This window comes from Maniola jurtina, chromosome 5 (assembly GCF_905333055.1).
Source record: "Maniola jurtina chromosome 5, ilManJurt1.1, whole genome shotgun sequence".
Lineage (NCBI taxonomy): Eukaryota > Metazoa > Arthropoda > Insecta > Lepidoptera > Nymphalidae > Maniola > Maniola jurtina.
In genome coordinates, this window is record NC_060033.1 from 758,101 (window position 1) to 770,393 (window position 12,293).

Sequence of the window (12,293 nt, forward strand, 5' to 3'; positions counted from 1 at the left end):
CCTTCACTTGGGGTGTTATAAATTTTTAATTTACACTTGTTACTTACAGGTTAAAAGAACAACAGGATCTGTTCCAACTCCATCATTCTTTCGTCAATCAACCTTTCCCACACTGGCCTCCCTTCCACTATCAATGATCCGATATGAAAGATCCATTTGTATGTCGATAGCTAATCGAATAATAATAATTATATTAGACAGAAATCATGATCGGTATCATGAAATTATTATGATACTATGAAGTAGGTTTTATAATTATAAATAAAGATTATGATTATTTATTTATTTACACTGTAGTAGTTGATGTTTATATGCTGTTCAACTGACTACACTTTCAAACCACTACCTAAGTATTTTACTCCCATAGAGATGAATTATTAAATATTCTGTCTTAGCGGATGTTTACGTCATAATAATCTTTCTATCTGCATGCCAAATCTCAGTTCGATTCATCCAGTATTTTGAGCTGTGCGTTGATAGATCAGTCAGTCAGTCAGTCACCTTTTCCTTTTATACCTGTATTATATATCTATACATATAATAAAATTGTAGAAAAGTGGTGTCTGTACCATGGAAATATATAAAAAAAAAGTAGCTGGGGTTGTTATTATATCGATGCCGAACCCGAAATTGTAATTAATTTTTTTTTGTCTGTTTGTCTGTTTGTCTGTTTGTCTGTTTGTCTGTGTGTTTGTGCACGCTAATCTCAGAAACGGCTTATGCGATTTAGATACGGTTTTCACTAATATATTGTAGTAAGCTTCACTTAGCATTTAGTGTTTATTTCATGTCAATCGGTTTATAAATAAAAAAGTTATGTTAATTTAAAGAATCACGGCGCCTCGCGCTTGAGCGTCCGTGGCTATATAAAGCGCGAAAAGTCACTATTCCACGCGAACGAAGTCGCGGGCACAGCTAGTTTAGACTATGTGAAGGGATAGTGTTGTAAGTTTCAAAGTTTAAAGTGACAGGTGCACTTATTTCCCATGTCAAATTAAGTATTCCCTACTTTCGTGTAAACTCCCACAGAAACCACTCGCACGGAACCTACTACCCCTAAGACATTCACACACTTATTCTTATTAATATTTTAATGTTTTAAAGAAAAATATACTTTAAACTCTATTTTATTAAATTCAAAATACTTTTCCAAACAATTTTGAAAGATATTTTAACAAATCAACTGTATTATAGGGGAATAAAGTGGTTTTTGCATAGCTAAGATAGGTCTGAATAACACCTGTTCACTGTTAATATGGTAATAATAAAAATGCACTAAGCGTGTCAGCTTAGAACAACATTGGACTGTTTGTTTTTGTGTTCGCGTAAATATTTGTATACGGAGACAATTTGCTCTATGTCTAGATATCTCAGTAAAGATAGTAAAAATCTTGCAAATTCTTGCAAAAACAAGAATAACGTTAGATGACTATCTTGCTTTACTGGCTGTTTTAAATAAGGGTCAAGGCACATTGGCACAGAGGCGAAGCAAAGCCACGCGTCTTTTCTAAAACTTTTCCAAGTCGGACTTACAATCCACTGACACCAATCTTCTAACATCATTGACTGACACTGACTGACTGATAACATTAAATTTCTATGGAGTATGAATTGACTGACCCTTCTAAAATCGTTTTTATCAAAATCAATTACTTAAGTCAAAAAGGTACGAAAAATATTTTTACGTTTATTTTGATAATATATATTTGTATTGTGATGACGCATTAAAGTCAAAGTCAAAATCATTTATTCAAAGTAGGTACAATTGTACTCCTTTTGATGGTCGAAATTGTTAAATTTGTACGATATAGTTTTAAGTGATAGTGTTTTATATTAGTATCTTGCATCTACATTTTTTCTTGATAGTTTTACCAGTTTACGTCATAGAGATGTTATTGACCCATCTATGATTAAAATATGCGATAAAATATAAATTGGGTACAATATTGCCTTCCAACGAACAGCAGCGTTGGTGGTGTAATGGTCAGCATAGTTGCCTTCCAAGCAGTTGATCCGGGTTCGATTCCCGGCCAACGCACACTTTTATATATTTTTGTAAATTTTTGTTTAAGTAAGGAGAGGTAAATAATTGTATTAGAGCCTCGATAGCTCAACGGTTGAGGAGCGGACTAACTTCCGAAAGGTCGGCGGTTCAAACCTTACCCGTTGCACTATTGTCGTACCCACTACTGGCACAAGCTTTACGCTTAATTGGAGGGCAAAGGGGAGTATTAGTCATGATTAGCATGACTAATATTCTTTAACAAAAATGTATATAAGCATTAGTTACATCATCGATTGATAGCTATTAATGCAAGAAGCAGAAAATCGTGCCTATAATCTAGTTTTAAATAAAAAATGCTTGATTTTCAAGCATTTTTTTTGCAATCCTGCCGAGTAATGAATCTTGCGCAGGCGCACATTTCACGACACAATGCAAAACAAACAAACAAAGCGCAAAGCGTACATGTTTATTTTCAAGTAGTCAATCTGCCTAAGCAAAGATAAGGAACAGATTCTTGCCTAGGTATAATAAACACGTTTACCATAGATTTTCCAGCCTTTACTACAAACTACAAACTAAAGGCTATTATACAGTATACACACATTGGTTACTATTGCCTGAGCGTCTCTAGATATGCTATAAGCCATAGCGTAGCAAGTAGAAGTTGATCCAATATGGAATTATACTAGGTAAGTATTGTAAATTGAACATTTAAATAGAGCAACCGCCGAGTTTTTTGCTGGTTCTTCTCGGTAGGTATAGCATTTCGGACCAGTGCTGTGGTAGATTCTTTTGAAGATTCAAAAGCTCTTTTAAAAGTTTATTTGAAATATGAAATCTCTCTACTCCAATTTTCACAGAGTAGGTACCTCTTCTATTTTTTTTAATTTAGGCTAATTTCGTGATAATTTACCTGGATACCTACAAACCACGATTCTTCTTTTACAAGCTTTTTTTTTCTCTCGTCTGGCTTTACATAGATTAGTATTACAAGCTTTACGCTTAGTTGGACGAGAAAGTAGAAATGACTAGTCATGGTTTAAAAAACATGCCTCATTTAAAAAATTAAATTAACTTTAAAATGAAGACCACACAACTCGGATCGCATGTCATGGTTTGACGGGTAGCAATTTAAAAAGTGCCCCGCGGTGGGTACAAGCTTCACACCACACTCATTAAGCAATGAGGGTGAGACCTCGACCATTGAAGGGAGACGCCTTATAGACCACTTCAATCTGCCAAAGTACCAGCTCATCGGGTCAAAGAAATACTTTTATCAATGTGTGCGTGTCAACTTGGAACCACCAGCATCAATTGCTAAAGCCGTCGAATAGTGGTCCACTAGGCTATTGAAGTAAGCTCGAATAGCTGCACGGAATGATCTAGTAAGAAATCACAGATTTATGACAGAAAAATCGCCAAACAGAAGGGCATTCGTCTAAAGAAAAAAATACTAATATAATATGTATTGTTCATTGACCATTACTACATCACAGATTACTAGCGAATTGATAGTTTTAGCACAGCCTAAATACTTACAGTGATTAGTTTAACTTTGATGTTTACAAATGAGCCGATTTCACAGTATCAGCATCTACCCGAACGAATGTGATTTTAGAAGGTACAGCTAGGTAGGTATGTGCTAGGTGGGAGCACTGTACGTACATACTCGTAACATAAGTGTAAAGAAGTAACAATGTCTGCTCTACTTTGGATAGTGCTGCTCTATGCCTCACACCCAAACTAATTTGCGCTAATAATGCCCCACAGATTTAGCGTGAAAACTGCATTACTGGTGCGCCCGCGCCGGTGAAGATGTTAATTCTGTAATTGGACCACCGCGTCTGTTTCTCTGGGTGGTGCGAATTCTGTCTTACAATAATTTGTAATTTGCATAATTCGAAAACTTTTCGGTCCTTTTTTGGGTTCCGTATCTCAAAAGGAATCATAAAGTTGAAAACTAAAACCCGAATGCGATCGTCTTAATAAACGCTGAAATATTAGAGTACAATTGTTTTTCTGTCGCTTGGTATATTTTAATATTATTGTACACTAGATGATGCCCGCAGCTTCGCCCGCGTGGATTGGTCAGATCCCCTGCAGCATCAGGATTGAGGAGTTGGAACCTAAATTACGCAAATCGGCTCAGAAATCTCGGAGATATCAGTGTACGAGTCGGTTAAAAAAGAAGCCTATGTTACTCCTTGGTTAATCCTCTACTTGTCTGTGAAAGTCCCGTCAAAATAGGTTTAGCCATTCCGAAGATTAGCCAATACAAACAGACACGACACTTCAATTTTATTTATTAGTATAGATTTATAATATACATGAGCTCAGAATTTTGTCAATGAATGATAATATGCCCAATGATAATGCCTATTAACACAGGTCAACACCTGTATTCACTATGATAGCTTTCAGAATCACACCAGGAAATGTACTGTAAACTACACAGTTTTCTCTTTCAAGAAGTTGGTTGTGGTTTCTACCAGCAAAATTCCCCAAGATGATAATGGCTTATTAAAAATTGCTCCATTTCTAAGTAGGTGATGTCACTTGTCATCCTGTGACGCTGTGGGAATCCTCGGGAGCTTCAATTAACAGTTAGTCATCTGTTAGCATCTCAATGAGCAGTTATCAACGCAATCTGGTGTTTACGGAGTGAGGCATTTGACCTTAATCAAGACGCGTCTTTGAATCATGTGCGAAACAAAGGAACATAATAATATGTACGTATTTTGCTAGATGACAAGCAATTTTCAGTATTACAATAATACCTAGTCTCTAGTTTTATGACTGAAAACACCGGCCAAGTGCGAGTCAGACTCACGCACCCCGGGTTCAGTACTCAGGTATTTTTTCCGACATTTTGCACGATAAATCAAATACTATTTATGCATGAAAATAAATAAAAATCTGTTTTAAAGTGTACAGATAAAATTCCTTCATATGATACCCCATTTGTTATAGTTATCTTACTTTGAAGATTAAAAATACTAATAATAATTTATTTGTTCATAAACTCATGTAACACATAAAATGTTTTTTTTGTGTTGTAACCACAAATTTACGGTTTTCGGATTTTTTCCTTTGCTTTTGATATAAGACCAACCTCTCTACTAAATAATATGATTCCAGATCAATGGGAGTACCCTATAGGTTTTCTTGACAGACACGACAGACAGACGGACATACAGACAGACAGACAGATAGTTTGACAACAAAATGAAAGTGATCCTATAAGAGTTCCTTTTTCGTTTTGACGTACGGAACCTAAAAACATGCCACATTTAAAAAAAGTGTTATTTTTGTACAATGGTACATAACAGAAACATCAAAAAGAAAAGTTGATGAGTAAAACATGATATATTATATTACCTGTTCAGATATTCTATATTTAAACGGATTAAATGCACATTGTGATGATACTGCAGTAATTAATCCATAAAGTATCAAAATCATAACATCATTCTCACTGTTATTACATTTCAAGTTAAAAGTACCTACGAAATCAGCAACAGTATGGTAATATGATATCTTCTATCAGCTAGGAGAACGCCTAGTGAAATACGTAGGCGTTGACACCTGGGCTGCATCATTTTACTAAGTACCTACCTATTTATATAACGAATCAGCTGATACATAATTTAAGCGTCACACAGAAAAAGCAGATATTATTACGAATTATTGGAATGTCCTCTCAAAACTACGAGTATAACCACAAATTCACCGTTTCCGGATTTTTTCCTTAACTTGTGGTATAAGATTTACCTATCTACCATATTTCCTGATTCTAGGTCAAAGGGCCTTCCAGGTACAGGAAAACCTTACAGGTTTTCTTGACATATAGGTATGTAAGACGGACGCCCGGACGGACGGACAGCCGGCCGGCCAGCCAGCCAGCCTGGCCTCCTTTAGCAATAGATCGAATGAGTTAAATATCGATTTTATTAAACTACTATTTTCAATAAATTAATTAATAACCTTAGATGATGATAAATAAATAGACGCATAATGTAGATAGTCCGAAAATACTTTTATTTATTAATGACTTTATTTCAAATCGTATGTAAGCTAGTGTATAAAAACCCCGTGTCTACTACGTCATGTTCGCAAAATTAAAATTCCTTTACAACGCAGTGTCTTTGTCTAAACGAAACAAAAGCGTATATCGCTGATGTCAATACTCGACATGATCTATTTTGATCTGTGACAGTAGAAATCGAGATGTCAATCCCTTTAAACTTGCTTTGAAAGATATTCCCATTTTATCGATTGAATAACATGCAGCTGATCTAGATTTATTCTATCTATGAGATTTCTACTTTATTAATCGAATGATAATAATAATTATGTAATGTATCCTACTTATTTAAGCAATGTTACTAAAATAAATAATTTGCATCTCTTCAGGCAAAGACAAAGAATTACAGGTCAAAATTCAATCCCTAAGGCTCCCTAAGGTGGTAAAATAAGGGTTTAAAAGTGTAGTCCACGCGGACGAAGTCACATGCATAAACTACTCAGTTGAATATAGAATAGACAGAAGTTTTTTTGTCCTACTAGAATTTAGAGTGTAGCATTTCTTATTGTTTTTTCCTTTCTAAGTAAAGGTCCTGCCTGTCGCAATCTGTCGTCAATAAAACAGCTTTTGTTTTCAAAAGATTTGTAACTACGTATCTTATTTTTTCTGATGACTTATAGGAAGGACGTAATACGTTATTTTAACATTCCCTTCCTCGTTCATCACATGTGCACCACATGGCATAGCTAATATTAAGGATAATAAGTAGATCACAACAGATATTATGCCTTCATGTTGATAGTAAAATTATAAAAGGTTAAGGTTTATTTTTGAAAGGCTGAAAAATTACAAGAATAGGTATGTCACTTGTGGCTCTTTATTTCTGTGATGGTAACTACAACTATACTACATATTATAATTAGCATAGTCATGACACGAGATTACCAAGATTTATAGAGTGCACTTTGACTTTGTTCTAGTTAAAACGAGTTAAGTTAGTTTTTGACTTGAGTTCTAGTTAAAAGAGATAGACTTGTGCTAGCAGTATAACGCTGTCTCGTTTTAACAGTGCCTTAAGTCCGAGCAAAGTCAAAGTGATCTCTATAGATTTCAGCCATTGAATTATAAATTCCCATGAATCGGATCCGGGACTTCATAAGGTACGCCAATAAACTGCACCACCATCGATGTAATATAACCCACACATTATGGAACACAACTCAGCGCCGCTAACACATTTAACCCACATAATTCTGTCACGGGCAATAAAACACCTATTAGTTTTCATTCGAGCGATCGGATCGTGGGTTCAATTCCGAATAGTTACACAAACGATTTCGTATTGTCGATTGTTATTCACATCTGGCATGCTATACCATTGTGCGTCGGTCTGTTTGAACTATTTGACGATATGCGTATGCGCATGCATAATTTAGTTTAGTGAATTTAGTCGATTGTTTGACCTCTTTTCTTTTAATTCCATGACAAGTACCCTTGACTGCAGTCTCATCCATATGTTCCTCTCTTTCTTCTTAATCGTTCACTCTTGACATAGTGGTCCGTTTTGTAAGACGTCTTATCTATCGGTATAGAGATCAAAGGCTTTTGTAAAAACTTCCATACGCCACTTTCTTTCCATCTATCTTCCTTCCGTCTTTCCATCTAGTGAGGGGTCTTTTAAGACTGCGCTTACCGGTGCAAGGTTGCCATTACAGCTCATTGGGAGTTGGGACCCCAACGACCAACGTATATCAGTGTTTCCAACTATGTGCCCAGCCCATTGCCACTTCAGCTTCGTAACCCGCTGAGCTTTGCCGGTTTCTCTAGTTCTCCTATTGATCTCCTCATTTCTGATTAGGTGTTCCTCTACTCTCACTCTAAGCTCTTTCCATCGCCCGCTTTGTGATTCTGAACTTTTATATGAGGTTCATAGTTAGCAGCCACATTGTTTCGGATCCATATGTACAAAGAATCTTACTCACACAATATAAGTAAAGAATTTATATTCAAATGTCGTATTGTACAACTTATCTTAAGATCTTAAGTGTATCAATATACTACTTTATGGTGAAGCCTTTAGCAGAGTGTCTCAGCATTTCCTATAACCCAATGATACACACTTCAATAGAAGTGTGACTGACAGGACTTTTTAAAGCTCCAAATGTTATTTTTCAGTATCGTCCTGTCACATTATCACTCGGAATCGTACGTGAAGACGTGACAAGACTAACTGATGTGTGACTAACTGACTTAATGACGTGACAAACTGTCGGCTTGTGGAATATTTGCTAATTGACTTGTGGCGTGCGTTGTTCCGGCATTTGAGAAAGTTAATTGGATAAGAGATACTTTTAATGATTAGTTTAGTTAATTTCAATAAACTAGCTGTAAGCTGAGACTTCGACCGCCGGGATTAAGAATTAAGTCGTTTTTAGTAGTAGAGTAGTACCTACTCGTAGTAGGTACGCATAAAATGTTTTCCTTCATCGTTTCTGATAGGAATCGCTAATAGAATGCCCTTCTGTCCGTGTTTCCTTTACCTTACTAAAGTACCTATGCCTTCAACGCCAGAAAAAAAGTCATTCTGGTAAAGTGATATAGGTATTTAGTGTTGTATGGATTTCATATTATAAAACATACAATGGAGACATAAATCATTTAATTGCATAGTCATTCAAGTGTTAGAGTAATATTAGTATTCTAATCAAGCGCGAAGCCTTCATAAGGTGAGTTATGATATCATATGTTATCAAATTTCATAGAACTACACCAGGAAACTTACATTTAAAGCCATTGTTATTTAATGAATTTTACAAAAGTGTAATAGGTACTTTATACCTACGAGTATAATATGGTTACCTACCATATAATGCCACTAATATATAGGTAATGGTGAGTAATATGTAGTAGATAGTTATTTACGGTACTACTAGCCCTAAGTTAGGATGTTGTCGGTGCCCACCCCCTTGCCTCGAAGAGCACGTAAAACCGTCTCCGTTGGTACTACGCCTGATCACTCTCCGGTCGTGTCGGATTTCCATCCCATTAGGCTATGAGTTTGAGTATGTTCTGAGTGCATTATAGTACCGCGCGTGCCGTGGCGAATATTGGTCTGTGATTGGTCGGGAATCGGGATGATTTTACCTACCTACATAATATCGTAAAATCTTTTTGGCATACTTACTCAGCGCCAAAAATATAATAAACTTACAATGAAATTACATACAGATAAATAATATGTATATATATAATACAAATTTATAACACCCCCGACAATTGAAAGTTACAGTAACTAGAAAAGAGCTGATAACGATTATACCTAAGAACACTCTCGATCAAGCCACCGTTCAAAACAAAAAAAACTAAATTAAAATCGGTTCATCAGTTTAGGAGCTACGATGTCACAGACAGATACACAAATACACAGATACACAGATACACACGTCAAACTTATAACACCCCTCTTTTTGGGTCGGGGGTGAGGAAACATAGAAACAATAATCTAAGTTGAGTACCTACTTTATAACATTAGTTATAGTATTATATAGGTAATAGTAAAAACAACAAACAAAAACTTTCCACTTCGCGCCACACAATGTACACCCCTCAGCGGGAGAGCAATTTGTCACTCCAGCACCTAAACAAACAAACCGATAGTTTACAGCTACGGAAGATAATTCTACTTTCGGCTTATTTATTTAATAAATTCTTTTTTTGTTTGAAAAGCTCTAACCAGTAACCACTCTTTGTAGGCATCCCGATTATTGTGATATTTTAATTTGATATATTATGTACATATTTAGATTCTAGAATCTAGATCTATATCACATAGATTTCTAGATTATGTATCTAGAAATCTATGTAATATTTAAGCCACCTGCCTTAAAATAAAAATAAAAAACTAAATCATTCATTCAAATTAATTTCTATTGTACACATTTTGTTTGTCAGAGTTGTAGGATTCGAAAGATGATTAGTGGTGATATTAATTACGAGCTACGAGCTTATTGATAGTAACCAGTTCACCGCACCGGCAAAGCCGTGTGGCAGTGTACCTACTCTAAGCTAACTTAGAAGTTCGTGCCCGGAGGCCGGAATCGAATCCTGGACCCCAACAAAAGGAGCTGAAGTCGTTACCATTATCAGTTATCAACTCTGATAGCACGCTTCATTGCTCACGTAAAGCTATGAATCAAAACATCTCCCTGTTTACAACGAGAGGTCTCGACTTGACCTACATCGCCGGCCCCGGCAGCGGCTCGCCCCCGGGCGCCGCTCGCGCTGTGGACACCGCCAATGTCAAATTGATATATCACTCGCGAATTACTGCAGGAGGTCAGCCGGAACAATAAAATGTTATTGGTTATCCATCATTTAAGGGCTTTTTATGAGCGACGCTGTGGGAAAACTGTTAAACTGTTAACTTCTTTGGTCATTTCCTGGGCTCAGAGTCCTGACTTTAACTTTTGTGAGACCTACGTCCATGCATATAATATGAAAACTGACTTTCTGGAATCATGATCCATACTTGTCCATACATGTATTATAAATGCGAAAGTGTGTCTGTCTGTCTGTCTGCTACCTTTTCACGGCCCAACAGTTTAACCGATTTTGACGAAAGGTCCAGAGTTAGCTTATATCGAAAATGTCGAGCTTATATCGTTAGCTTAAATTCGAAAGTGTCAGTCTGTCTGCTAGGTTTTTACGGCCCATACTTTAACCGATTTTCATTTAGTAAAGTTAGTAGGTAGGTATGTATATTGGAAACGGACCTAGGCCTTTTCCCAAAACTCGGCAATGGAACTAGGTTTTTTTTTAAACTCGGCAAGTAAGCCAGCGTACCTAGGTACTTACTTAGGTCACACGGGGAAAATATTCCCTTAGTGGCCTTGCCCTTATGTGCATTGTCCACATTTGCCGAGTGCATTGGCCACGCGCATTGGGATCAACCAAGGAATAGGTAGATACGTGTGGAAGATTTTTGACATTTTTTCTGCATTTTGCGTACTTAGGACGATTTGGCATTTTGTGAAAGTAAAAAATAAGTATATGCTTTTATGCTTTTCACTTTGCGTTTTTGGCGTTGCGCGCCTAATGAAAATCGTATTAAATTACAGATGAAAATTTCCTTCAGAAAATGGCAAAAGACTTTTTAGATTTAACATAGGTGGTCGTCTCTTTGTACCTTGACATGCTATTATGTAAACCTGTCTGTATCTCCCAACGTATCCCCAGACCGTGACCTCATGTCAAATAGTCATCTAGTGTCAAAAATCGCATTAGACGAATAATAACGAACGTTCGCTCCCGTTTCTAACGGATGCCCGGCGAAAGTGGGCCGAGCATTACATTTGGTGACACCACGATCGAACCCCTGTATTAAAATCAACAAACGAATTTAAACTCTGAGTCCAATCATTGTAAGGTTTAAATTAGGTTGGTAGGTTTCAAAATTTGGCACTATTTCCGTATCGCTCGCTAACCTGAAATTGTCGAATGGCTTGCAATTATATAACGTTTTGCATCTCCCGGCCGTCTGACCGATTTTTTTGGCGGGAAGTATTAAACTCGGCTTGATTCGATGTGATATTTACATTCGTCCCTAACTCCCTACTTATTGTAGGGTCGTTATTTTTATGCTTTGTTGAAGGTTTTTTATATTTATAACAACTAAGGGGATTATTAAGCGGTGACAACTGGTAGCCTCGTGGTTAAAACGTCGCTCTACTATTCGGGAAGTCGGTGGTTCGATCCCGGGCGCGTACTTTTTACTTTCGCTTCCGGAGTTATGTGCGTATCTCTTGCTTTAACGTGAGGAAACCTGCATGTCTGTACGTTTCCCATGAAGTTCTCATAAAATGTGTCTCTTATAAAGTGCGTGAAGCTGCTAATGCGCACTTGGCCAGCGTGGCAGATTATGGCCTAAAATAAACCTTTCTCATTCTAATATGAGAGCTGTGCTCAGTAGTCTGCCGGCAAAGGATCGATCGTGATGATGATACATTTGTATTAATAATTTTAAGATAGTTTGATAAAAAAACAAAAAGCTTTAATTTTTTTTATGTATTTTTTTAATATTTGAACTTCCAAACTGATGTGAGTAATAGACAAATATAAATAAAAGACGAACGCACTCGACTGGTGAACTGGGCGCATAACAAAATAACAATTAGTGCACCCTCCACCTAACCGCTTTCGCTAAAATACCACCATTGTTGACCTACCCTAATGTTGCGGTAGGGTGACCATCATCATACAATACTA

The 12,293-nt window shown here is 36.6% G+C and overlaps 1 non-coding gene across 1 annotated transcript; it reads left to right on the top strand.

Annotated features, from left to right (window-relative positions):
• Positions 1-1,966: 1,966 nt before the first annotated feature.
• Positions 1,967-2,038, top strand: Trnag-ucc. Its single transcript has one exon. It is a non-coding gene; the product is annotated as a tRNA-Gly (tRNA).
• The last annotated feature ends 10,255 nt before the right edge of the window (positions 2,039-12,293 follow it).